General features: G+C 42.2%; 1 long non-coding RNA gene across 1 annotated transcript; it reads left to right on the top strand.

Annotated features, from left to right (window-relative positions):
- Positions 1 to 8,037: 8,037 nt before the first annotated feature.
- On the top strand, positions 8,038 to 9,052 carry LOC311089578. The gene is made up of 3 exons (XR_014607718.1): positions 8,038 to 8,109; positions 8,483 to 8,840; positions 8,935 to 9,052. It is a non-coding gene; the product is annotated as an uncharacterized lncRNA (long non-coding RNA).
- The last annotated feature ends 18,021 nt before the right edge of the window (positions 9,053 to 27,073 follow it).

The raw sequence follows: 27,073 nt of genomic DNA, 5'->3' as shown, positions 1-27,073 counted from the left end.
TTTCAACGTAGAGTCCTGTAGTTCCAGGTCTTTTTAGTAGCTATCAAGTCTGTTAGCGAGCTAGCTGCATAACTATGGACTAGGATTAACTCCAAGGTAGCTAAATTGTGTAAAGCAGACAAGGTTTTTTACGATAATCGAGCAGTAATAATTCCTCCGTAAATAATAGCTCTACTGTTGGGTCATCTCTGGTTCTTATTGAAAACCATAGATATCACAAACCTCAAAACAACCTATCACACACTTTTGTTGTTGTTAGCAAAAGACGACTGCTGTTACTGTGCGTTCACACCGCCACCGGCGAGAGCGTCAAAGTGCCCGGAAGTCATTCATTTTCAATGAATTTTGCCGTGATGAGTCTGAGCTGCGTCAATAGCAAAGGAGAAAGACCGTGACATTTTTAAAATACGACTGTTATTGTGTCACGAAATGTATTTATAAGAGTTTCTCAGTCGAGAATGTAGTTGTTTGAAGCTCAAATATGTTGTTTATTTATGATAAAAACACACTAACGAGAAATGTTTAATTTCACAATCTATAGCTTCGGTTAAATACTAGTATATGAAACATATAAGTTAAAATACATTAATGACTCGTTATAACGTAGATCCTTGATTAGTTTACTGGGTTCTCTTTCAAGCATACGTTTCAGTGTCTCACTATGGGATACGCCCCTTCCGTGGATTCCACAGAAGTCCTATTACATTACGCCAGCCCCGATTGGCTGGCAGACATGACGTAGTGTCTGGGAGTGGCTACCCCACCCCTCAGTATAAGAGGAGCAGCACTACGTCATTACGACATTCAAAAACCTCTTCTCGCTTCACACCAGAAGCCTACAAACTTTCTACGAACCTCCGGATAAATTACTGGCCACCACACCGTTTTTCGCCTGGCTCCTTCGATTAGCATTCCAGCCGATTGCAAGGATTGTTCGACACTACGATGGCTGCAGCAATGCAGACTGTCCCGGCTAGTGAGGGAGATTCTGGTCGACTCTGTTTATGCGGGAACAAAATTTCATGCAAAGACACACACCAGGTCTGCTCTGTCTCTGGCTGAAACATGCTCAATTGGCTATCGAGAATCCCGGTTCATGTGAACACTGCGCACGCTTCACCATGAAGAGCCTTCGTCGCAGACTAGCACGCCAAGCTAGCCTGTCTGGCATGGATCCCCTCATGACACCTAGCCCCGCGCCAGCTGCCACCCCACAGGTATCCATCCCTGTAGAGCTGCCCACCACGGCAGCTCTATCCTGGAGTGAGCAGCTCGATGTGTGCATGCCTCTACCTACCGAACCCAGTCTGAGCTCGGACGAGGAAGAGGACGCGCTTAATTACGAGGGAGAGGAGCAATCGGACTTCCTTCTTTCTGAAGAGGAAGACTTCGAGGACTCACCATTCCTCCCCTCCGCACAACCGGCACAGCTCCTCGTTGCGGCGGGATCCATGGAAGAGGCGGGCGGGCCACCACCCTCCCCGCTCGTTAGTGTTGATCTGCAAGACGTGTGCAAACGTGCTGCAGGGAAACTAAATATTCCTTGGCCAACCGTGGTAGCAGAGACTGCAAAATCTCGCTATGAGGGGAAGAGGCTGCCGAGTGCAAAACGAGCAGCACGACAGCTCCTTCCTGTTTTCCCAGAGCTCCTGGAGGAGCTTGTGGTTACGTGGAAGGACAAGCCGTTTACCAGCAAGATGCCAGTGCAGGGTGGCTCCGTTCTCGATGTGGAGGGGATGGAAAAGGAAGGCCTTCTCCGAATGCCCCCCATGGAGCCACTAGTTGCCGCGCACTTGCAACCGAAGCGCACGGCGGCTGCAAATCCGACCTTGCCATCTAAAGCTGACCGCTTCCAGTCCAGCATGACGGAACGCGCTTATAAAGCAGTCGCGCTCTCTGTCAGGGCTATGAACGCGATCTCTCTGCTGACCGCATACCAAGCGGAGCTGCAGGACGAAGTGTCTACCACACCAGGTCAGACACACTGGGAAGAGATCTGTGTTGTCACTGATCTCTCTCTGCGTCTTCAGAGATGCGCGGTTCAAGCTGCTGGGAAAGCCATGGCCACAATGGTTATCCAAGAGAGAGGGCGATGGCTTAATCTGGCTAATCTCTCTGACAGGGAAAAAGAAGCCATCCTGGATGCACCGGTTGTTCTAGAGGGCATTTTTCCGAGTGGAGTGCAAGAGCAGAGATCTGGCTGGCATAGGAAGAACTATCCGCCTGCAGCAGCTCAGACGGTCCAGCCAGCCCCTCAGCCTCATCCCCAGCCCCATCTTCAGGGAGCGAGGAGGAAGAAGAAGGCAGTTTGACACGGTCTTCCCCAGGGGAGGGAGTCAACAGTCCCCCAGTTTGCTAGCTCCCGACCCTCAGTCGTTCAGCGTTCAACACATAACGAGTTCCTCTGTGCACAGATGTTCTGTGGGGAAAACAGCGCCCGGTTGGGCCGGGGGAAACGGAGCGGTGAAAAGGAAAAGACATGGTGCAGGGGTGCACACCCACCCACTAGTCAAGCACTTTTCATGTTCAAAACTCAATAAAGTTTTCATTGTACCCCCAGAGAATGTTGCAAAACACATTTCCCCCAAAAATGTTGCAAAACATGTTCACAGAACACATTATAACATCACCTCGGGGAGCGTTCAAGCCCTTAGAGGTGATGAGCCACACAGACTCTGTCCAAACTCTAAGTGTACACGCATGCGCAGTACAGACCACAAACTCGTTCATGACTCAGCCACGCGATGGCGCCAGAACGCTGCAAATAGACAACTGGCGAGAGTGCACACAGTCCCGCTGGGTATTAAAGACAATACAATTCGGGTACAGGCTGCAGTTTGCAAAATCCCCCCCGCATTTCAAAGGGATAATTCATTCTCGGGTGCGGGGAGAATTAAAGCACGTTCTTCAGGACGAAATAAACTCCCTGTTGAAGAAAAGGGCGATACGAGTGGTCCCACCCGAGGAAAGCCGCAGTGGGTTTTACTCAAGATATTATATTAGATCTACGTGTGCTGAACAAATACCTAAGGAAGTACAAGTTCAGAATGCTCACTCATGCCACACTCCTAAATCTGGTGCGCCCGGGCGATTGGTTCACATCAATCGACCTGAAAGACGCATACTTTCACATAAACATATACCCACCCCACAGGAAATTCCTGAGGTTTGCTTTCCTGGGAGTAACATACGAGTACTTGGTTTTACCATTTGGCATGTCCCTCAGCCCGAGAGTATTTATAAAATGTACAGAAGCGGGCCTGACCCCGCTCAGGGAAAGGGGCATTCGTCTCGCTACCTACATAGACGATTGGCTGGTGACAGCTCAGTCAGAGCAAGAAGTGAAACATCACACAACTATGCTTCTAGAACACATTCAGAAACTGGGTTTAAAGTTAAACACCGGAAAGACTCCCGCACAGTCTATAACATATCTGGGGCTGTCACTGGACTCGGTGACATTCAGAGCGCGACTGTCAGAGGACAGGGTGGGAAAATTCACCCGATGCCTGGCCGAGTTTCAGAGGGGGAAAACTGTTTCCTTCCGCACATGCCTCAGATTATTGGGTCTGATGGCCTCAGCCCTAATGGTTATTCCCTTAGGCAGACTATTTATGAGGGAATTTCAGCGCTGGGTAGCGTCTCTGAGACTGGACCCATTAAGGCACTCCCGGAGGAGAGTGAGAGTGACGTCAGAGGCGGTCTTTGCACTGCGCCAGTGGAGATACCCAACCTTCTTGGTTCAAGGGGTTCCTATGGGTGTGGTTCAAACCAGAAAAGTTATAACGACGGACACGTCGTTGTCCGGTTGGGGGGGCATTCACGAGGGCAGGATAGTGAATGGAAGATGGGGTCATCATCTGACCGATCTTCACATAAACTATCTGGAAATGCTGGCCGTGTTTCTAACATTGAAGCATTTTCTTCCTTTTCTGAAAGGACATCATGTTCTTGTGAGAACGGACAACACCACAGTTGTGGCATATATAAATCGGCAGGGAGGCCTAAGATCACTTCCCTTACACATGCTGGCACGCAAACTGATTTTGTGGAGCCATGCCAATCTTTTATCCCTGAGAGTGACGCACGTACAGGGCGTCATGAACCAGGGTGCGGATCTGCTATCCAGGGGAAATCCACTCTACGGAGAGTGGAAATTGAACAAGGAAGTGGTCGAGCAGATCTGGGAAATATACGGCAGAGCGACAGTGGACCTGTTCGCGTCCCACGACAATGCTCAGTGTCCTCTGTTTTTCTCCCTGAAAGATCAGAGCGCGCCTCTGGGGATAGATGTGCTGGCACACGACTGGCCCCGCACTCTTCTGTATGCGTTCCCACCGATAGCATTAATATCTCCAACACTCTACAGAGTGAGGGAGGAGGGACTAAAGCTGATATTAATAGCTCCGAGGTAGCCAGGGAAATACTGGCTGGTGGAGATCATACGTATGCTGTGCAAAGACCCGTGGTCTCTCCCGTTACGCAGAGATCTACTGTCACAGGCGGGGGGGGAAATCCTTCATCCCCATCCAGAACGCTTGGCACTATGGGCCTGGCCTGTGAGCGGTTAAATTTGAATACAACCGGTCTGTCTGACAATGCCATCAGAACTATACAGAATGCTAGAGCTTCGTCGACTAGGTCTCTCTATGACTGCAAATGGGGCGTGTTTGAGCGCTGGTGCGCGGCTAAGAATGAGATTCCTTTTCAGTGCTCAGTGGCAATAGTTCTATCATTTCTACAGGATTTGATAGACCAAGGGAAAGCGTTTTCAACCGTTAAGGTGTATCTGGCCGCTATTTCTGCTTGTCACATTTTGATAGTAAAACCGTTGGGCAGCATCCTTTAGTGTGCAGGTTCATGAAGGGCGCGCGTCGGGTTTTGCCAGTTTCAAAACCGCTTTCCCCTTCATGGGATTTAGCACTGGTACTTGATGCGCTCTCAATGTCCCCGTTTGAGCCACTGGACAAGATTGATTTTAAAATAATGTCGTTTAAGCGAAACGCGTAAGTGAGATTCATGCGCTTTCGGTGCATTCAGCATGTATGCAGTTCATGCCCGGGGATGCAGGGGTAGTTCTGAAGCCTAATCCTGCATTTATGCCCAAGGTAGTTAATTCTGTCACTCCCTTTGAGCTAAAAGCTTTCTATCCACCACCTTTTGCTTCACCGAGACAGCAAAAGCTAAATGAGTTGTGCCCTGTGCGTGCTTTACGCATCTACATGGAAAGAACCAGAGGGTTCAGGGAGAGTGATCAGCTGTTCGTATCTTGGATGAAACCAAGAATGGCTTTCTTTAAAGGAGTCACGATACAGGATATTTGTAAAGCGGCAAGCTGGTCCTCACCGCATACGTTTGCAAGGTTCTATAAACTGGATGTTACAGCTCAAACTTTAGCACATGCAGTTTTGAGCGTTGGAGTTGATTCATGAATTGGGACTCATTCAGCCCTAGAGGTGGTGCTGTGGTTGGCAGGAGACTCCGAGGCAGGCTATCTGGCAATACGGGAGTTAGTATATCCCATAGTGAGACACCGAAACGTTTGCCTGAAAGAGAACAATAGGTTACTTGCGTAACCCCGGTTCTCTGATAGCATTAAGTGAGGTGTCTCACCAGATCACCCTCCTTGCTGTGTGAAGTGAGGAAGAGGTGTGCTTGTTTTGAATGTCGTAATGACGTAGTGCTGCTCCTCTTATACTGAGGGGTGGGGTAGCCACTCCCAGACACTACGTCATGTCTGCCAGCCAATCGGGGCTGGCGTAATGTAATAAGACTTCTGTGGAATCCGCGGAAGGGGCGTATCCCATAGTGAGACACCTCACTTAATGCTATCAGAGAACCGGGGTTACGCAAGTAACCTATTGTTTCGTTGCTGGAGAACGACGTTCTTGCCCGCCAGCCAGTACTTGTGACGTCACGTGCAAAGTAACTTAATTAGAAGTGTGAACGTTGTAACGTAAAAATAGATATTTATATAAGCTATATTATGACGTCTTATTTTATCTCTAGGACGGTTATTAAGAGTAAACATGAATGACAGACGATAACTGATTACACTGAACAAATATTGTTGTGTAATATCTTAATAAAATCAAACACAATTTAAATACATATTTCACATTCACATTTTTAATACACGCGATTAAATGTTTAATAAATAGAAGTAATATAAAATGTAACGATAAAATTAAAAACTTTACACTGGCAATTGAAATTAATACAGAACGTGTGCTACTAATGATACTATGTGATATGTACCATGTTTTTGCATGGTAATTCAAGGTATAAAGTCTTCTTTGGCATTATCACTATTTATTTAAATAAATACATATGTTGTCATGAGGACGTCTTCTTGTGTCTGTCAATGTGCCATTAATGCCATCACAGTGATCTAAAAAGAAATGTTAAAATTTGCCTTTTTCTGTCTTTTAGGCACTACTATCTTGTGTATATGGTGGTCTTAACATTTTTGAACCTTGTAACAATTCCTCTGGACATGGCATTTTCTGATGATATGCATGGTAGTGCCCACAAATACTGGGTGGCTTTCAATGTATTCTCAGACCTCCTGTTTTGTGTTGATGTTGGCCTTAATTTTCGAATGGGCATTTTCAGTGAAGACGGTCAGGTATGAACATGCCTTCATTGTCTTGTATGTCTATAGTGTAATATTAATATTATTATATTATGGCTTTACCTTTCTAAAATACGATTAAAACAATGCATTCCTGTTTCTGTCTAGGTCATCCTTGATCTGAAATGAATAAGAAAGGATTATTTCAGGTCTTGGTTTGTTCCTGATGTGGTGGCTGCATTTCCGGTCGACGTTATTATTATTACTGTGGTAATTGTATTCATCAGTTAATATCACTCACACTGATCAAATTGTAGAGATACTTCTTACAGTACAACCAATTCACCACAGGAGCATTTTGATCACGCTGACACTTCACTGATGGCTTCAAAGTTGGTGCAGATACTCATGTTTGTGAGGATTCTCAGTATGATCCGTTTACTCCGTGTGCCAAAGCTTCTGAGATTCTGGTTTGAATTGGAAAGTGTAAGTTTCAGCACAACTCACTGTCATGTTTATGCAAGAAATTTTCATTGGGGGGGTCGCTCACATATGGAATTTAAGATATTATTTATGTACAGTAGCATTTTACATTGTTTCAAAGCTTGACTTGACAAATGCGTAAAAATAAAGGCTCCAATAAAAAGGCTGTCATATTAAATGTTATATCAAGAAGGACTTGTTATTCTCTAGTTTTTCAGAAAACCATCTATGACCTGATCATTTAAAGGGATAGTTCACCCAAAAAGGAAAACTTTTTAAAATGTACTCACCCTCATGTTGTTCCATACCTGTATGACTTTCTTTTTTCTGTTGAACAGAAAAGAAGATATTTTAAAGAATGTTGGTAACCAGACAGTTGGCAGCACCTATTGACTTCCATAGTATTATTTTCCTACCAAGTCAATGGGTGCCGTCAACTGTCTGGTTACCAACATTCTACAAAATATCATCTTTTGTGTTCTAAAGTATAAAAAATAATATAGCAACTCAAGAACCCCAAACAGCCTAAAATAGTTTTTAATAATAAGATTTAAAAATAAGATGAAAGGATTTTATATTTCATTTTTGTAGTATTTTCTCATATTTTTCCTCCTCTGTCATAACACGATAAACCAGCAAGCAACAGGACATTTTTGGTTGTATTTTGTACACCCTTACTGTTCTATGGATACTTTGTTTTATTATCTATCATTTTAGTTGTCTGATGTACAGCTTGAAGAAGTCAAGAAGTTATTCAGGGTTGTCTCAGTTTTCCTGATGATGGTCCTCATTTGGCACTGGAACACTTGCGTTCAGTACTTCATATCTGGAATGGAAGAGTTTCCCCAAGACTGCTGGGTTGTAAGAGAGAAAATTGAGGTATGTCTCACTTTCTATTGCTTATGTGGGCATTTGTTTGACATGATGTGTTCAACATGTCTTCCTTTTTTTCTGTTACATTTTGCAGAATACCTCGATCGGGGAAAAATACTCCTATGCTTCCTCCAGAGCTTTCTCTCAAATGGTCTGGAGATCAACTGACTCACCAACACGTACGCCGCACAACATTCTTTCCATATTAATTATTTTTTGAGAAATGATAATCAATCTGATAATCAGTCTTTGGTACAGAAAAATGTCTCCTGAAATCACTTTAATCGGTGGCGTTTGCTAAGGACAGCATCACTTTTACGATCAGGATTTGGGATTTTTAAAAAAAACCTGTGATACAAAGTTAGTTAATCTATGATTACTTTTAAGTGATCAGACATATGATTTCCATCTGCCGGATGAAAACAAAAAAAGCAATGGCTTAGCCATGCCATGGCACCCTAGCATTGTGGCATAAGGGTTTGCATGAGCAAACACCACTGAAAAAGTAGTTTACATTGAACTAAAGTGATTCCCTTTTGTTTGTTTTTTTAGGTGTGGATGAACGGTGGATAGCTATTGTAAGTATGGTGATTGGATATGTAATGTGTATTACATTTATTTCTTGGGTGATCACAGCATTTGGGAGCATGTCTGCGACTGGCAATGCATACAAGGTAAAGGTGAATTTTAAGAGTTAAAATTAAAGCTGTTTGTTTATTCAACAAATAAATACAAGGCGGCTCTGATGATATTATGCCATGATATATAAATATTTCAGATAAACCAGCTACAATCCTCCACAATGTTCCAAAAGCTGCCCAGAGTGTTGCGCCAACGTACCACTGCCCAGTACAAGTGGCACCGGGATAAGAAGAACATCCTTGACATCGTGTCAAAACAGCTCAGAAAGGTTTCTAATTGATTTATAAATATAAACTTCAGATAACACACAATAAGTTTTTCTGCAAATAATTTTTAATAGTGCTATGTTTTCTGTTTCAAAGGATATCATGGCAGAAATATGCTCCAGCCTGTTGAACAAAGGCATGTTTTTGTCGCTTAACAAAGAATTCACCGAAGCCATCTTGATGAAGTTGGACAAGGAGTTCTTCAGTGCTGGTGACATCATAATTCGTCAGAGTGCTCAACCCGACAAAATGTTCTTCATTGACTGTGGACGGGTGCTTGTGAAGAACGAGGCTTTCCAGATGGAGCTGTGTGATGGAGATCACTTTGGAGGTGATGTATGAGAAACTTACTGTTGTGTGATTCAGTTGAGAAGTATAGAAGTCTCATGTAGAGGTTCGGCATAAAGTCTGGTCCACATTGCAGTGCTAGTCAAGTCAAATTTAGCACTTTTCAAATACACATTGTTTCAAAGCAGCTTTACAGAAAATCATGTTAATGTTTAAAATATCTGAATTTCTGCATGCTTCTGATAGTCACATTTATCAGATAATATAGGCGATAATATAGTTTACATTTTGCAATATACAGTGGTGGTCAGAATTAATGGCACCCCTGGTAAATAAGATCAAAAATGGCTGTAAAAAATAAATCTGCATTGTTATCCTTTTGATCTTTCATAAAAAAAAAAATAATTCGCAAAAATCTAACCTTTCATTGAAGTAAAAGAATTGAAAGTGAGGGGTAAATCACATTATAAAATAAATGCTTTTCTCCAAAACACGCTGGCCATAATTATTGGCTCCCTGTTATTAAATACTTTTTGCAACCTCCTTTTGCCAAGATAACAGATCTGAGTGTTCTTCTATAATGCCTGATGAGTTTGGAGAATAACTGACAAGAGATCAGAGACCATTCCTCCATGCAGAATCTCTCCAGATCCTTCAGATTCACAAGTTCATGTTGGTGCTTCTTCTCTTCAGTTCAGCCCACTCATTTTCTATAGGGTTCAGTTCAGGGGACTGGGACGGTCATGGCAGAAGCTTAATTTTGTGCTCAGTGACCCATTTTTGTGTTGATTTTGATGTTTGTTTTGGACCGTTGTCCTGATGGAAGATCCAACCACGGCCCATTATAAGATTTCTAGCAGAGGCCGTCAGGTTTAGATTTTTTTATCTGTTGGTATTTGCTAGAATCCATAATACCATGTATCTGAACAAGATGTCCAGGACCTCCAGCAAAAAAATAGGCCCACAACATATAAGATCCAGCGGTATATTTAACCGTAGGCATGGGGTACTTTTTATCCCTGTTTGCACCAAACACATCTGGTGGGTTTGCTGCCAAAAAGTCCTTTTGTTGTTTAATCTGACCACAGAATCCAGTCCCTTTTGAAGATCCAGTCGTGTCTGACAACTGAATATGCTTATTTCAGGAGTTTATTTTTGGAGGATTTTTCTTGAAACCCTCCCAAACAACATGTGGTTGTGTAAGGGTTGTTTGATAAAAACATTTTTAGGCTTCATTTGAGTCTAAGGGCGCTTTCACACTAGCACTTTTGGTGCGCACCCGGGTTCGAATGACGTCATAGTTCGGTTCGTTTGGATGATGTGAACGCTGTTTTCCGAACTCGGGTGCGCACCCGCGAACCGTACTCGAGTCCGCTTAAAAAGGTGGTCTGGGGTACGGTTCATGTGAACTCGGGTACGGTTCGCTGCTGATATGAATGCAATCGTACCAAATCGCGGAAGTGAACCGCTATTGATGACGTATAATCTGGTGCGTGCGTGTGTGTTTAACAACTGTAAAAGTGTCTATACGCTTACCTTGACGAAAACCGGGATTGACGCACTGCAAGCAGAGAGATGATTTCTGCTTGCCTCCACAAAAATTGTCCTCAGCGTACATCCCACTGTCTTTGGAACGGTTTTAATACTTTTGCGGCAGACAGACGCAAGTGTGTTTCTGTATCTTTTCTTTGAAAACAAAACCAAAGGTTCATAAAAAGAACAGCAAATGTGAAGCGAGCAATTCTATCCATTTTGACGCCTTTTCATAGCGGTTACCAAGCAACGCGAGTACGCGCCAGCTGCAGCTTGATGATGCAAGCGTACCAGGGTTCGGATACAAATAATATAATGTGAACACAGTCCATCGGGGGCTGGGGGAGGGGGGGGAGTAATCGAACTTGGGTTCGGAACAGGCAATCGAACCAAGTGTGAAAGCACCCTAAAGCTCGTCTTGATGAGAATCGGGTTGTAGCTCGTTGTCTAGGTTACTGTGATTGTAAATAGGTGTTGTTTGTGTTTTAACAACGTTTAGCTCAAGAATAGGGAAGTTCGAATAGCCTATGTGAATATTGCCAACTTCACTGAACTCCTTATAAGCACTGACCGCATTTCTTTATATTTGAGTCCAAGTTCAAACACTATGAAATGATCCATTAACGTACGGAGCTCTGAAACACTGCCAGCGGGACATTAAACAGGAAGTGTCTGTCCGAGCTCAAAACAGGTTTTGCGTGGGAACGCAAATATCTTTGCGAGGGAACGCAAAAGTTTTGCGTGGGAACGCAAATAACTTTGCGTTAGTTTTGCGTGGGAACGCAAAGTTTCTCGGGGGAACGCAAAAGATTAAAAAAAAAAAAAATCTCCCAACCTAAAAAAAATTCCACCAACCACGTCCCTTTAGGGGCTCCGTAATATATGTTAAATATGCTATTGTTTAGAAATATTTAAAAACAAGAACATTTAGACATCAAAACATGCACACTTAAAGCGAGTGTTTAAACTTTTGCTTTAAATGCAATTTGTTTCATATCAAAAGGAACCTTGTCTGTCGCTGCGTTGTCAGTGTCCTCTTTACTCTGCAATGTTTTTCACTGGATGAGAGCGTGAGGACAGCATCAATTACACGAGTTTCACACTCAAAAATGCTCAAAAAACAGAGCTTGCCAGATCAAGAAAATGTTTTCCCAGTTTTGTGTGCCGGATTGATCAGATGGTCAGTCAGATAATCTTTGCTGTGAAACTCCAATGTGTTTTAAACAACCAGCCTCATACTCACCATTTTAAGTTTTGTGTTTCTGCAGAGATCAGCTTCCTGTTTGGTGGAAGGCAGTTGGCCACAGTTTCTGCGCTGACCACCTGCAGCCTTTTCACCCTGTCATTACAAGAGTTTCAGGAGATTGAGGAAGAGTTCCCACATGTTGTGAACGAACTTTTCAACAGGAGCAGTTCAACAGCATGAAAATGATCCAGAAAGTAAGTCTTGCATTATGAGACATATTGCTTTGTACGGTCATCTTAGTTTTGCCGTGGCCATGACACATTAACTTGTGGGAACATGATAAGTTCATTTTCATCATTTTGTCGAGCTAACGCATCGTTATTTCGTTTAGTAGTGGGAAGTTCGGATCATTTTACGAACTCGGATCTTTGAATTTTGTTCATCAAAATGAACAAATCTTTTTTTTTTTCCCCCGAGTTATTTCGTTCATTTCAGCAGAATGTATTTAAAATGTTACATGTTAGCCAAATTCCCCAAACACATCAAATGTTGATCGCATTTAGAATAAGAAAAAAATTGCAATGCAAGGAAAAGGCCAAATTATGAGAAACAGAAACAAATTAATTAATTAATTGATCTTGGTCTTCAGGCTGTGCAGTCTGTTAGTTTACCTCACCTCCCGAAGCGGTTCGTTCATCCCGACATCCTCATAAACTGAGCTTTGCAGTCTGTAGTACCGGATACAGAATTGATTAGTTCATGTTTCGAGTCTATCGACTTCGGGTTCGAGTTATTCGTTCATCACGTGACGGAAGAACGAAAGACTCAGAAGAATCAGACCCGAAGACTCGAGAGGTGAACTAATCATTTCTCTTTCCGGTACCGACAGCAAAGCCTCTATGGGACTGACAGGAAGAACGAAAGACTCGGACCCGAACCCGAAGACTCGAGAGATGAACTAATCATTTCTGTTTCCAGTACAGAACCTAGTGGATGTTGTACATGCGCGGTCAACACAAAATGAACAAATAACTCTGAGACAACTCGGTAGTCCCGAGTCATATTACACCGTGTCCTTACTACACGCGATGCCTCAGAGTTTTTGTCCTAACCAGCCGCGATGGCGACACACAACGATTCTATTTTAGAAACGGTTTCTATTTTTCTGCGACGTCACGCTGGAACAACAAACACAAAGTGTGGCAATGATTTATGTGCTTTATTTAATATTAAAAGTGTGTAATGTGATTTTGAATATCATTTAGTGCTCCAGCTTTGTAACTGTAAAAGCAACAATGGATAATTCACCTCAGATCTTGAAATGAAACAAATGGAAACAAAAATGTTCAAACTGTGAACAAACAAGTATATTCTTTGCTACGGCCTAAGCCTTATGAGTGTTGTATTTGTATTTTGTGTATCTGTTTCTGTGCTCTGATTAGTTTCTTTCTCTTGTTAGGCTCCGCCCCTGCACACCTGTGCCCCGTTGCTCTAATGGCTCCTGTTGAGTATAGAATAAGAGTGTGAAACAGAATGAGGCACGCAGCGGTGAAACCCGGCTTTCATTAGCCGGGTAGTTATAATAAATGTTATAGTATAGTTGTAAATAGTTATAAATAATGCTATAGTTATAATAAATGTTTAAACTGCACTTTGCCTCGCGTGTCCTTTTATGTTGCTTCACCCTTTTCCAACGAGCATTTTAAAAACAGGGGTTTGTAACATCTTTGACAAAGATTGTTTTAGTAACTCAATAGTCTATGTATTTTGAATAATGTTTAAATGGTGTAATATTTGTGAATTTGATTATGTAGCCAATCTTATCCATTTTCTTGCGAGTGCCGTCAAGATTACTCTCTGGTGCTGTGAACCTAATTCTATTCTCAGGATATTTTTATACCCTACAATTTATAATTGTTTAAATATTTGCAAAGGATGGAAAGCGACCCAAACAATCTGTAAAATAGTTTAAATGTGCCTTATCCATCACATTCCTTGGCTGTTATTGGTTCATCATTACCATCATCAGTAACAAGATTAATGTTCTTTATTTACACGTATCAGTTCAGAAGGTGCCATATACATCATCATTATTATTATTATTAATCAAGTAAACAGAATAGATGTAATAAGCAAAAAGGGGAAAAAAACACATTCTGTTCATTTATTCTACTTCTTTCCAAGTAGGCTAGGCTACTTCCAGTTTTCTTTGTGGTTCTATTGGTGTTGTTCATAATCTGTTTGCCTCTACAAAGTATGCTTTATTAATAAGGTAGGTCTATACTGTGTACTAAATTTGGTGCTTCAATATCACTTTCTTATGAGAAAAGAATGCTTGATTACGGTGCCGCGTGCTGTTTTAGCACATACTGCCATCTAGTGGTAGCAGGTTTTCTCAGACAGCTGTGTGTTGTGCAAAGCTAAACTGGCGAAATGAAAGTCTCAAAATCCAAATTAATCAAATAGGATCGACTCAGAAACGAGTCAATGAATACACGCGTGTCACCTGATCCACAAACGCACATCTTACTTGTTGCATGCACATATTCTGACCTACATTAATACAAAAGAGGTTTTGTATTAACAACTATGTCTCTATTTGTACACAATGCTACACATTCACGCATTTCTGGATTTTGCACACACGAGTTGTATTGTATTAGTTTAAATGTAGTGACGCACATTTGTGAATTTGTCAAATAAATGGGTAGTTGTGCACACATTAATAATTAGCACTAGGCCTATTCATTTGTAGTTGTTTGTGTGTGGGTTGTGAAATGCTTAAAAACCGCGAAAGTCTCAAAATCCAAATGAATCAAACGAGATTGACTCTTTTCTGAGTCAATGATTGCACGCGTCACCTGATCCACAAACGCACATCTTCTTTGTTGCATGCGCAAATTATGATACACTAATACAAAAGATAACATTTGTATTCACAAAAATGTGTCTATTTAAACAAATTGCTACAAATTCATTCAATTTTGAATTTTGCACACTAAAGTTGAAAGGCATTTGGTCGTAGATAGTAAAACATATCTGCAACCTTTCATATCTGAAGTTCATGGATTATAGTGCTTACACGTGTTAATCATTTTGATACTATCATCCCATAGGTTTGCTGTTCAGTAAACTGTAACATTGTAAACTAAAAAAAAAAAAAAAAAAAAAGGACAAGCATAGGGCGCTTGCTCTGGCTTTGATCGAGGGTGAGGGTTGTATAAACACTCAGGAGACAGGGAAACGGAGATCCATGTGGGTAGGCCTACATGAGACCCTTAGAAAGACCGCGGGGAGTACCACCACTTGGTACAGGAGCTTCGCCTTGATGATGGTCGGTTCAAGGCATTTTAGGATGAGTCGGGGAATTGTCGGTTCGAGCATCACTAAAATGACAACCAAATGGGAGTCCATCGGTCCTGCCGAGCGGCTGAGCATTCGTTTACGGTAGGTAATGTTTTTGCTTGTAAATTTGTAACGTTTTGTAAAATGTTAATACTTAATAGTCTATATCCTGCTGGGTAGTTTAACCTGTGGTCGTACATCATAATTTATGAGTTAATATTTAGTAATATATTTGTATCAGTAGGCTACTCAATCTGTAAAGTAACTAATTAGAAGTGTTAGACAAACGTAGGAAAAGTAAAAAGCACAGTATTTACGTCTGAAATTATGCACAGACACATTCACCTAGAGGCCAAGGCTACCATGGACATTTTTAAAATAAAGTCTAGGCTCTTGCACTACTCACTGTAACTATAACTCCCTTTTATATTGCAGATTTCTAGCTACTGGCGATTCGTACAGAACAATTGCGTTCAGATACAGGGTTGGATTCTCTACCGTGGTGGGTATTGTGAAATGTGTGTGAGGCAGTCATGTCTGGTCGAAGAATACATGCCATTTCCTGGAACAGAGGCATTTCCTTAACGTGGAATACTGTAGCCTACTAAGACAGTGATATATTAAAAGACCAAACTCAGTAAACATCATATTAATAAACCATATCATGTATAAAAAAAAAATAAAAAAAATCAGATGAGCCCATATGAACGTAACGCGTTTAATTACACGTTAAGCATTTTCTTACCATATCCATTATAGAAAACGCTCAATGTGGCTGGACACCTCATTGATAAATGTGTATAAATAACAGAGTTAAAGGAATGAGCTAAATTTCTCATTAAGCGTTTTCACAAGTAATGTTTCCTAATTTTAACCTACTATAGGCCTACTGGGTGACAAGTTCACAATAGACTTAATCAATATAATGCATAAAACAGATTCAGAATTCTGCCAGGCTTCCCTTGTTTAACCCACAACGACACCAACAGACTTTTAAGCGGACTAATCAATGATTGGTCGGCTCCTTAGCTGCAGACCACTTAATTAAGAGTGAATACTACTGACAGTCTATTGTGATGTAGAAGATGGAGGAGATCGTGGATGACAGACGGAGCACATACCCACGGTGAGGGAACTGGTGAGTAGCGGAGTCACAGGACAGGAGACACGGAGGACCAGGAAGACAATGGAGGTAACATATACTTTGGATTTAGCAGGAACAACAGGTAAGTGAGTCCTAGCTCAAAACAAGACCAGACAAAGTGCGGAGGTGAGGTGAGATAAAGTGAGGTGTGTGCTTTTACACTGCCTGTGATGATGAGTAGATGATGTGCAGGTGCAGGTGATTAGTATTCAGGTGATGGTGATCTTCGTGACTGGGTGGTGATGGAGCCTGGCTGGACCCTGACAAACTATTTTTATATATATATATATACACATACACACACACATATAAAAATGTTATACATTATCTATTCTATCTATCTATATACACTGCGTGCATAAGTATTATTTATGATTTTCTGATCATATTTTTTTCCCCAAGCACATTTTACCAATTCCAAACCACATCAATCTTAATAACTACTATTAATTTTGTATTTAAAGGAGAAGTTCACTTTCAAAAAAACTTTTGCTGATAATTTACTCACCCCCATGTCATCCAAGATGTCCATGTCTTTCTTTCTTCAGTCGCAAAGAAATTAAGGTTTTTGATGAAAACATTCCAGGATTTCCCCCCATGTAATGGATTCTATTGGGACCCAAACGGTAGAAGGTCCAAATGACAGTTTAAGTGCAGCTTCAAAGGGCTTTAAACGATACCAGACGATGAATAAGGGTCTTATCTAGCGAAACGATCGGTCATTTCCAAAATAAATAAAAAAGTTTAAGTTTTATAAGCACAAACGCTCGCCTTGCTCTGTTCTGTGATGCGCGTTGAAGACGTCACGTAATACGCAATTACGTTGAAAAGGTCAGCCCTTCTCTTCAGCCCCGCCGTCGCACTGATGCAACAACGGTGTGATGATAAGGAGGATGAGGCTTTCAAGCTTTGCCTTCCCAGGAAGGCGGTCCCACGCCAGGCGCCCCCTGTGCGTTTGCCTAACCCACCGGCCACGGGACGACAGTTTCATCAGGGCAAGGAAAAGCCCCGCAACAAACCACCGCCACGGCAACATAAGCATCTATCCTCCGCACAGGAAGTTTCTTCGTTTCGCCTACCAGGGCATATGTTACGTCTTCCATTTGGACTCAGTTTGAGTCCCCGGTCTTTCTGTCTGTGCGCGGAGGCGGGCTTAGCACCTCTGAGAATATCAGGTCTGAGAATCCTGACTTACATAGACGATTGGCTCATCATAGCCGAATCAAAGGAGAAGGTGTTGCAGGACACCGGCCGTGTGCTCGCGCACATCACATCGCTCGGGTTCCAAGTGAATGTGAGCAAGAGCAATTTAACGCCCAGTCAGAATGTCATGTTCCTGGGCTTGGAGTTGAACTCGGTCTCCATGCGAGCGCGTCTCTCTCAAGAGCGCGTTCGCTCTCTGATGAACTGTCTGTCGCAGTTCAGAGAAGTGGCGAAAGTACAATATCGCACGTGTCTCAGGCTGCAGGGTCTCATGGCTTCATCCACCCAGGTTGTGCCGTTGGGACTCCTGAGGATGAGGGCGTTCATGAAATGGGTTTTGTCACTACATTTCAGCCCGATTCGCGACCTTTGCCGCTCGGTAACAGTGACACGCGCCTGCTCGGCAGCCTTGCGCCACTGGGAGAGCAAGGACTTTTACGCACGGGGAACCCCTCTGGGGGCGGTTACGATGCGGAAAGTTGTGACGACAGATGCGTCCTTAACAGGCTGGGGTGCCACCCAGGAGGGCAGACGGTGAACGGTCTGTGGCCAAACATACTACGTTCAGCGCACATAAACTATTTAGAGCTTTTAACCATTTGGAAAGCTCTGAATCTTTTTCTGCCCCGCCTGCAGGGACATCACGTTCTAGTACGGTGCGTCAACACCACGGCTGTGGCTTCTATCAACCGTCAGAGAGGCATGCTCTCGTCGAAACTTCACGCCCTAGCTTACAAGCTTTTGGTGTGGAGCAGACGGGTTTTCCTGTCGTTACGCGCAACTCATGTTCCGGGCATTCTGAACAGAGGCGCGGATCTGCTATCAAGGGGAAACCCAATCTACAGGGATTGGCGTCTTCACCCGCAGATAGTGGAAATGCTATGGATGAGATTCGGACGGGCGAGCGTAGATCTATTCGCCTCGCGCGAAAACTGCCATTGTCCTGTGTTCTTCTCTCTAAGGGACATGGACGCATGGCCCCTCGGGGTAGACGCACTGGCCCACCCATGGCCCAGAGTGCTCCTGTATGCTTTTCCTCCCCTGTGCCTGATAATTCCCACATTGGCCAGGGTGAGAGAGCAGGGCCTGTCTCTCATTCTGATAGCACCCAGGTGGCCCAAAGCACCATGGCTGGCGGAGATAATTCCCCTGTTATACGCCGAGCCGTGGCGCCTTCCCGTTCGCACGGACCTATTGTCCCAAGCCAACGGGGAGATTTACCACCCCCACCCGGATAGGGTGGCTCTCTGGGCCTGGCCCGTGAGAGGACGAACCTGAACGCACTTGGGCTTTTGCCGTGTGTGGTCGCCACTATTCAGAATGCCAGGGCCGTTTCTACGCGGTCCTTATATGGCTGTAAGTGGCAAGTGTTCGAAGGGTGGTGCTATCAGTGCTCAGTTCCTGATATTTTGTGTTTCCTTCAAGACCTCATGGAAAAAGGGAGGTCTTTTTCCACCATTAAGGTCTACTTGGCTGCGATTTCAGCCTGTCATGTGGGTTTTGAGGGCTCTACTGTCGGGCAGCACCCTCTAATCCGCAGATTTATGAAGGGTGCACGCCGTTCTTTGCCAGTCATCAGGAGAACTGTTCCGGAGTGGGACCTCTCCATGGTGCTGGAAGCGCTGTCTCAACATCCTTTTGAGCCTCTGGGGAGTATTTCCCTTAAGCTGCTGTCCTTCAAGACAGCTTTGCTCTTGGCCTTGGCATCTGCTAAACGTGTCAGTGAGCTACATGCACTCTCGGTTCACCCCTCGTGCACTAAGTTCTCCCTCAGTGGAGATAAGGTTTGTCACTGCAGGACATCTGCTCCGCTGCCAGTTGGGCTTCTCCTCATACCTTTGTGCGTTACTACCGGCTGGATGTCACCTGAACCTCGGTAGCACATTCGGTTTTAGGAGTGGGGTCTTCTTAGCTCTTCCCTGTAACTCTGTTGGGTAAAGACCAATAAGAGTGAATGGGCCGGCTGGATGTTCATTCCTGTCACCAAACATTTACTTCCCTTCTTGGGTATAGTTTATGTGTCTTGGTGGGTTGGGGTTACTATCATGTATGTGTCTCATGCATGTTTCATGTCCTGCTTGTCCACAGCAGTTAGGTGTGGCGTCACCTTTGCAGGTTCATGATTAATGGACGTGTCAGGCACCGCCTCCCCGAGGTGACCATCCTTCTCTGGCTTTCAGAACCTCACTGTGAGTGTATTGGGCAATCGGGGAGCTGTCCATGTCTCTCCCATAGGTGGATCTCAAACACGAGATGATGAAAGAGAACAATAGGTTACTATCGTAACCCAGATTCTCTGAAACATCGAGTGGAGAGATCCACCAGCTTTGCCCCGCTTGCCGCACGAGAAGCGAATATACTTACTGAGGAATAGCAGCGCGCCCAGCTGTTATATGCCCGTAGGTGAGGGGGTGTGGCCTCACCTGGCATTGGCTGCGCGCTTCTGTCTGTCTAGCCAGACTTGATGCAATTGGATGCTTCTGCAGAGGTCAGGTACGGATGCCCTTCCCATAGGTGGATCTCTCCACTCGATGTTTCGGAGAACCGGGGTTACGATAGTAACCTATTGTTTTCCAGTCAGAAGCCTGAAAGTTTTCTGTTGCTGAAGTGTACATGCAAGCTACTACTTTCTTTCATTTTGGAGCAGCATGCTTCAAAGTTTAAAGACTGTGGATTGAATTGAACTGAAATCTCTCGCTCTCTGAAATTTACAGTGGCAAGAACCCAGTGATAACCACGGCCAGTAATGTCGGTGTTGAAGGGAATTATAATTAGATCATAATTTAGAGCCTTTTTTGCAGCACAAAACTGCACAATTGGAGTAAAGTCTCCTAGTGCAGCTAGCTGGTAAAGGTGTGTGGGTGCACATAGAATTGAGTCTGACTTTTTTTGTTGGTGAATGAAGACATTAATTGCCTGCTCAATTGTTTCTCCTTCAAGCCAGGTCATTGGAGAAAGACAGTGGCTTGTGTCCTCTTTTTCAGCACCTGGTCAGCACGTTTGACAATGTAGCTTTATCAGAACACTCCTGCTCTGTATTTTTTTCATTTATAGCATTCAAAGAAATTGATGGCATGCTGTCCACCAAAGAGGCTGATTCATATGAGCACCCAAACTGGCAAGTATCTTTTCCAGCATCAGTTTGTGGTGGCTCCTTAGACAGAGCTTATTTTGATCTGTTTTGTCCTCCTTTTCAGCATCCATAGGAATTTGTGGAATGTTGTCTACCAGAGAGTCAGGCACTGAAGACAGTAAGGAGTCTGGTGCCGGGTTTACCAAATAATCATAGTCTTTTGTTCTGTTTTTTTTTCGGCCCGATTTTGTTTCATTGCGTCTCCCTCTCTTCCGCATCACTTATGTATGTTCGATTTGTAGCAAAGTGAAGCCCCGTAGCCATTTCTACTGCTAAAATGTGGTAGCATTTTCCAGTGCTGGGACAAGAGCATAATGTACCATTGGCAGTATTTCGAACTACATACTGATTCGTTTGAGGGACTTTTCACGACAAACACTCTCAATGATGGATTTAGACTCACCAGACCCATTTCAATGACTGTCTTGGCCAAAGATGTCTGAGAAGACAGAAGTTTAACTCCTTCAACTTTGCATGGTTAATTTTCTATGTTGGTCTTGATCCTTTTGATAATTTCTTCCAAAGGAAGAAAAGGGGGCATTTTCACATCCGTCACTGCTACACTAAGGTTCTGCTTCATTGCATAATTTCCCAAGCCACATTTTGCCCTCTGAAATTCAAATAAAAAGTATGACTGCATGTAGTACAGTGAGAGCACCATTGCATCCACTGGAAGTTCTCACCATTCATTTTGGGATTTCATCATTTTGTTGATGCTATCACTTATATTGTTTGTTGGTGTTTTGTCTTTAAATGTACAGAATTGTTTGGTGTAGAATGCAGCCATGTTTTCACAAATGTCTGCTTTCAGGTGATGGTCAAAGTAGCAGAAGAATCCTTCTGACCATTGTGATGGATTTTAATTAATCAACTTTAATTAATCAACTTACATTTGTTTTTCTTGCAGGAACAACATTCATATGCTTTTAATGTTTCCAAACTCTTTGGGGAAAACTTGTGACTTTGAGTGTGTGTGTGTATGTGTGCAAGAATTGATAAATTTGGAAATGCCGGACAGTCTGGTTGAAGAGCGACCAGACCCTGAGCGAGGACAAAGGACCTCTCTGGAAATTAGCATTTAAACTCACCATTTGTGAGGCAAAGTCTCACCTCCGAAACATCCTAATCTACATCTCTCCCCCTCTTCCCCACTCCCCCTCTCTCATGCTGAGACCACATGTAAAACACCCAAGAAAATGTATAGTTTAATGTGAATGATTATCACAGAGTATTTTTCATGTTTGGTATCATTTAAAATGTCACAGTGTGACTGGTACAAATGTCTCATTTCCAAATAAGTAAAACACAAGGTAATAAGGTTTTTAAGAGTTTAAAGATAACTGACATATACAATGGAAGGTGATCTCCTGACAAATGGTCACACACCCCCAAAAGGTGTAACCTCTGAATGCAAATTTCTTTTGTTAGTACATGTTTCCAAGTGAAAAAGGTCCTGACTATATAATGAAATGTAGCAAAGGGTTCGGGGCCTTTCTGTATACTTCAGATTAGCCCGTGAGGCTGAGAGTGGCCAAAACTCTCAGCCTCATGTATTTCTTATTGTTGGGTTTGCATCTCTTTTCATTTTCCAGAGTATTTGATGTTTTGTATCGATTATCTTTGAATTGATTATGAAATTGGCATGATACATTTACCTGACATTATAAATTGTTACATTTGATTATTCCAACTGACTTTGGCATTATTTGCATTAAAGAGTTAAAAAGAATATTCAAACATTCGCTCACATTTAATGATGCACAGATATCATTAAAACCTTTTCATTTATGGAGTCAGATGAAATAACGAGAGAATACATATTCAAATGTATTGCATTTAATCAAAAAATACTTTGCCTCAAGAAAAGGATAGTAACACGTAAAGACCTTCCGCGCTGGTCGGATGTCGGTTTTGGGCCGATGGAGCGCGAGCTTACACAATCAGAAAGTTTAAAGATTTTGAAATTTAATAGCAGGTCTGTCTTTGCTTTATAATTTGCATCATTGACTTGTGACTGTAGCCATTCATATGTATATTACAGTTTTGTCCCATGAGTTGGCAGTGTGTTGTGAAAAGCGTATGCTATGTGTGTCTCTGTTAGACTGTCATCATGGGATCAACTTTACCATCCTATGTGTGTGAAGCTCTCTGGATCTGTTAGTGTGACGATGGACAACAGATCTTTAGTGAAGTGACACTTTTGGACTCTACGTCATCTTTATCTTCTTATGATGTGTAGTGTTTAGCTTGGATAGATTTGATCTATTCCAGGTGATGGTGCTGTGAGGCTGTAGTGATGGAGGTGTGTGTTCAGTGTTCATGTCTAGGAGATGGGTGGAATATAATCTATAACAATTGTGTTGCAAATTTAGTTCCAGTTCTATACTGGGATGCCATATTTATGCAGTAATGTACTATTGTGAGATGTGAACAGCCTCTTGAAGTGTCTTTTCACCCATCTCCCGAGTCTCAGGTTATGTTCTAACAATTCCGCTGTCCTGGCTTCCGCTGTCCTGGCTTTGATCCAGGTGGGGTCCAGCCCATCCTGGCATCCGTCCTCCGAGGAATTTGCAGAAGTAAACCTGAGACAGAAACAAATGCAGAGAGAACCGCAGTTAATTCTGATATTTTCAACAACTTCAAATTCAGACATGTGGAATTCTTTACTTGCTCCATTATCATGTCCATTGCAATTTGAATTCCAGTTGTCACATGAAACCGAGTTTCATTGACCAAGTCTGAATTATTGCTGTTGTTTCAGTGCATTGTGTGACACCTGAATCTGCTCTTGCAGTTCAGCCTTCACAGTCTGCTGTGTCATATGAGCATTAGAGATTAATCAGAGTTTTTATCACTCGTAGTGTCATGAGTTCCAGTGGGTCAATGCTCATGGCTGTACTTCAAGTTGCTCACATTACAGCCAGATCTGTGGGCAGAAATTAGTTCACCTGTTTCTGTGTTGCCTGCTTAGCATTTGCTATGGTGTCGTTCACACATTTAGTTAGTGCAGATCTTTTGTGACCTGCAAAAGGCTGTGGTACTTATGTCTGATGTTAGCTATTCACACCCTCAATGTACTTAAATGTACTTCTCTGATCAGATTCAGTTTTAACTGGTGCACCCCAGTTAAGGATGATTTGGTTTGCTATTACCTGTGCCATACGCCTAGCCGTGTTTTTTAAAGGCAAAAAATAGAAGCACACCCCTCCCCGTTTTGCACTGGGTAGCATACCAATGAAATGTCACACTTATCTAATTAATGCCCTGCTTGACGATTATAATATAACGTATATTATAAATCAAGTTATAATACAATTATATTTATTTAAGAATATAAATTAAATTATATTGCTTCTGGTCTCTGAAGAGTCTCTGGAACAACTTATTTGTTAAAGTGTTCGTTTTTCAAAAGACGATTTATTTAGATTTTAGTGCATTGTATGTATAACAAAGGTCAGGCTGAAAGCCAATGAGGGACTCTGTTGTTGTTAACACTCAATGAACCGCCAGCACATGCGAAACGCATGGTCAAATCTCTGCTCGTTATCATGTCAATACATTTGAATATGAAAAGGTTTTTGGCTCAGGGCTGATGGAGATGCACATTCGCTGTTTCTCTTTTTTCTTTGTTCGATTTCATATGCCTTTTCATTTCATCTAGTCTTTTTAAAGACTATATGAAGGCAAAGGGGTCATTTTAACGTTTGATTATTCTATTTACTCTTTACTTTATATTTTACCCGCTTAGATCAGGAAACTATATCGCTTCGAGTTCCTCACCAGGTCTCCGGCACAATTTGGTCAGTTCCGATGATCAAAAACAGAGGTAATTGGCTAAATATCTGGGATTTGCCGTATTCCCACGCGCACAATCGAAGATATGTCCATAGCCCCCTTGGATGCCCCTCAGGAACTTAATTCAATCGTTTACTTTAGTAGAGTTTTTGACCACCATTTAAAGACGTTAGTCGATCAACTTTACCTTTCTAAAAAATGGCTTTGTTTTGGTCAAGCTCGTGGCTTGTTCCACGTACACTTATCTAAAGTAACATTAAATTAGAACAGAGGTCATTAGACGCATCCAGATCTAGGTTGATCAAACAGCATCTGCTGATTCTAGATGGAAAATAACTCGTCTCCTCATCCAAGCACACTTGAAATTGATATCAGGTATTAGTCGTCACTAATCTCTGACGCAACCTTGTGGAAATATACGAATCCGATAATCTACTTGGGAAAAACAAATCTCAGAGTAATTCAGAATGAATTCAAACGTAAGAATTTATAATTTTTGTTCAAAGTTCAGAGTTACTACGTTCTCTGACGCGTCTCTGGAACGTTGAATATGAAAAGGTTTTTGTTTCAGGATTGATGAGATGCACGTTCGCTGTTTCTCCTTTTAGATTTCATTGTCTTGTGATTTACATTGTAGCCACATGGCAATCATATACTCCTGTTCTGGTTTTACTGCAGCTATATAAAAAATAGAGTTTCCATCAAGGAGACAAACAAATTCAACATAAACACACTTGATATTTAATCCAGTTTGCACAAGACACGTGGCCTAGCATGCATGGCATCTACAACCTTTTACCTAAGTGTTTCATACAACACTTACAGTAAAGCAATCATGTGTTTTAAAGAATAAACTTAACTAGCCTATGTGCACATTTTAGTAGCACAAACAACTATAAAGTGTGTTCTGTGAGCACAATGTGTTAAGCACAACTACAAATTTGAAAATCCAAACAGAATCATTGCAAACATGAACTTATGCATCACATCATCCTGTTTTTCTCAACCTTGCTTTTCATAAACAAATGCATTGACTTATCTTTTCGTTTATCCAATTATATGTTTTCCGATCGTTTACAAACTTATAATTTTTTTCTGTTGTTTGCTCATTCTCATCACGTGTTGCTAGTGTTTCAACAAAGCCAATACAACAATGGCTGATTTTGTCTCAGCACTTCTAAAAAGGCAAAAAGAATTGACTTACCACAATGCCGGGAGAAAGAGAAGATGTTCAAACCTCATGTTGATTTTTAAATCCAAATACTTTGCTGGAAAGGACGTTGCTTGCCAGTGTTGCGAGATCACGTCGCCGAGGTCACCACTTGTAAGCTCGTGCTCGATCGGCCCAAAACCGGCATCCGACCAGCGCGGAAGGTCTTTACGTGTTACTGTCCTTTTCTCGAGGCAAAGTATTTTTTGATTAAATGCAATACATTTGAATATGCATTCTCTCGTTATTTCATCTGACTCCATAAATGAAAAGGTTTTAATGATATCTGTGCATCATTAAATGTGAGCGAATGTTTGAATATTCTTTTTAACTCTTTAATGCAAATAATGCCAAAGTCAGTTGGAATGATCAAATGTAACAATTTATAATGTCAGGTAAATGTATCATGCCAATTTCATAATCAATTCAAAGATAATCGATACAAAACATCAAATACTCTGGAAAATGAAAAGAGATGCAAACCCAACAATAAGAAATACATGAGGCTGAGAGTTTTGGCCACTCTCAGCCTCACGGGCTAATCTGAAGTATACAGAAAGGCCCCGAACCCTTTGCTACATTTCATTATATAGTCAGGACCTTTTTCACTTGGAAACATGTACTAACAAAAGAAATTTGCATTCAGAGGTTACACCTTTTGGGTGTGTGTGACCATTTGTCAGGAGATCACCTTCCATTGTATATGTCAGTTATCTTTAAACTCTTAAAAACCTTATTACCTTGTGTTTTACTTATTTGGAAATTAGACATTTGTACCAGTCACACTGTGACATTTTAAATGATACCAAACATGAAAAATACTCTGTGATAATCATTCACATTAAACTATACATTTTCTTTTACATGTGGTCTCAGCATGAGAGAGGGGGAGTGGGGAAGAGGGGGAGAGATGTAGATTAGGATGTTTCGGAGGTGAGACTTTGCCTCACAAATGGTGAGTTTAAATGCTAATTTCCAGAGAGGTCCTTTGTCCTCGCTCAGGGTCTGGTCGCTCTTCAACCAGACTGTCCGGCATTTCCTAATTTATCAATTCTTACAGTTGTGTGTGTATAAATAACAGAAAGGGGAAGTGAAACTAGACAGATTACTAGTTCTCAAACCTTGTGATAAGTAATCACAAAAACAGAGTTTGCTTGTGCCAGTGACAGAGGGAAAAGGTTGGGGCTTTTGAACCAACTGAACCAATCATATTGAAGGTGACATGTTAGTCTTATTTGTTTTCTCGATTCTATAAAAACTGTTGTATCTGTGTTTTACGGTGGGATTCTCAATGGAATTTGTCTGAGATCCTCCGGCCTTGCTTCTTGGGAGAGATTCCCTGAGAACTGCTTGGGAAGATCTCCTGGCCGTGATTAAAGCATTTAAAGGACATTTACT

This window comes from Abramis brama (genome assembly GCF_963993115.1).
Source record: "Abramis brama genome assembly, chromosome: 9".
NCBI lineage: Eukaryota > Metazoa > Chordata > Actinopteri > Cypriniformes > Leuciscidae > Abramis > Abramis brama.
The sequence above is the reverse complement of the archived record's forward strand: the minus strand, read 5'-3'. Positions and strand labels throughout refer to the sequence as shown.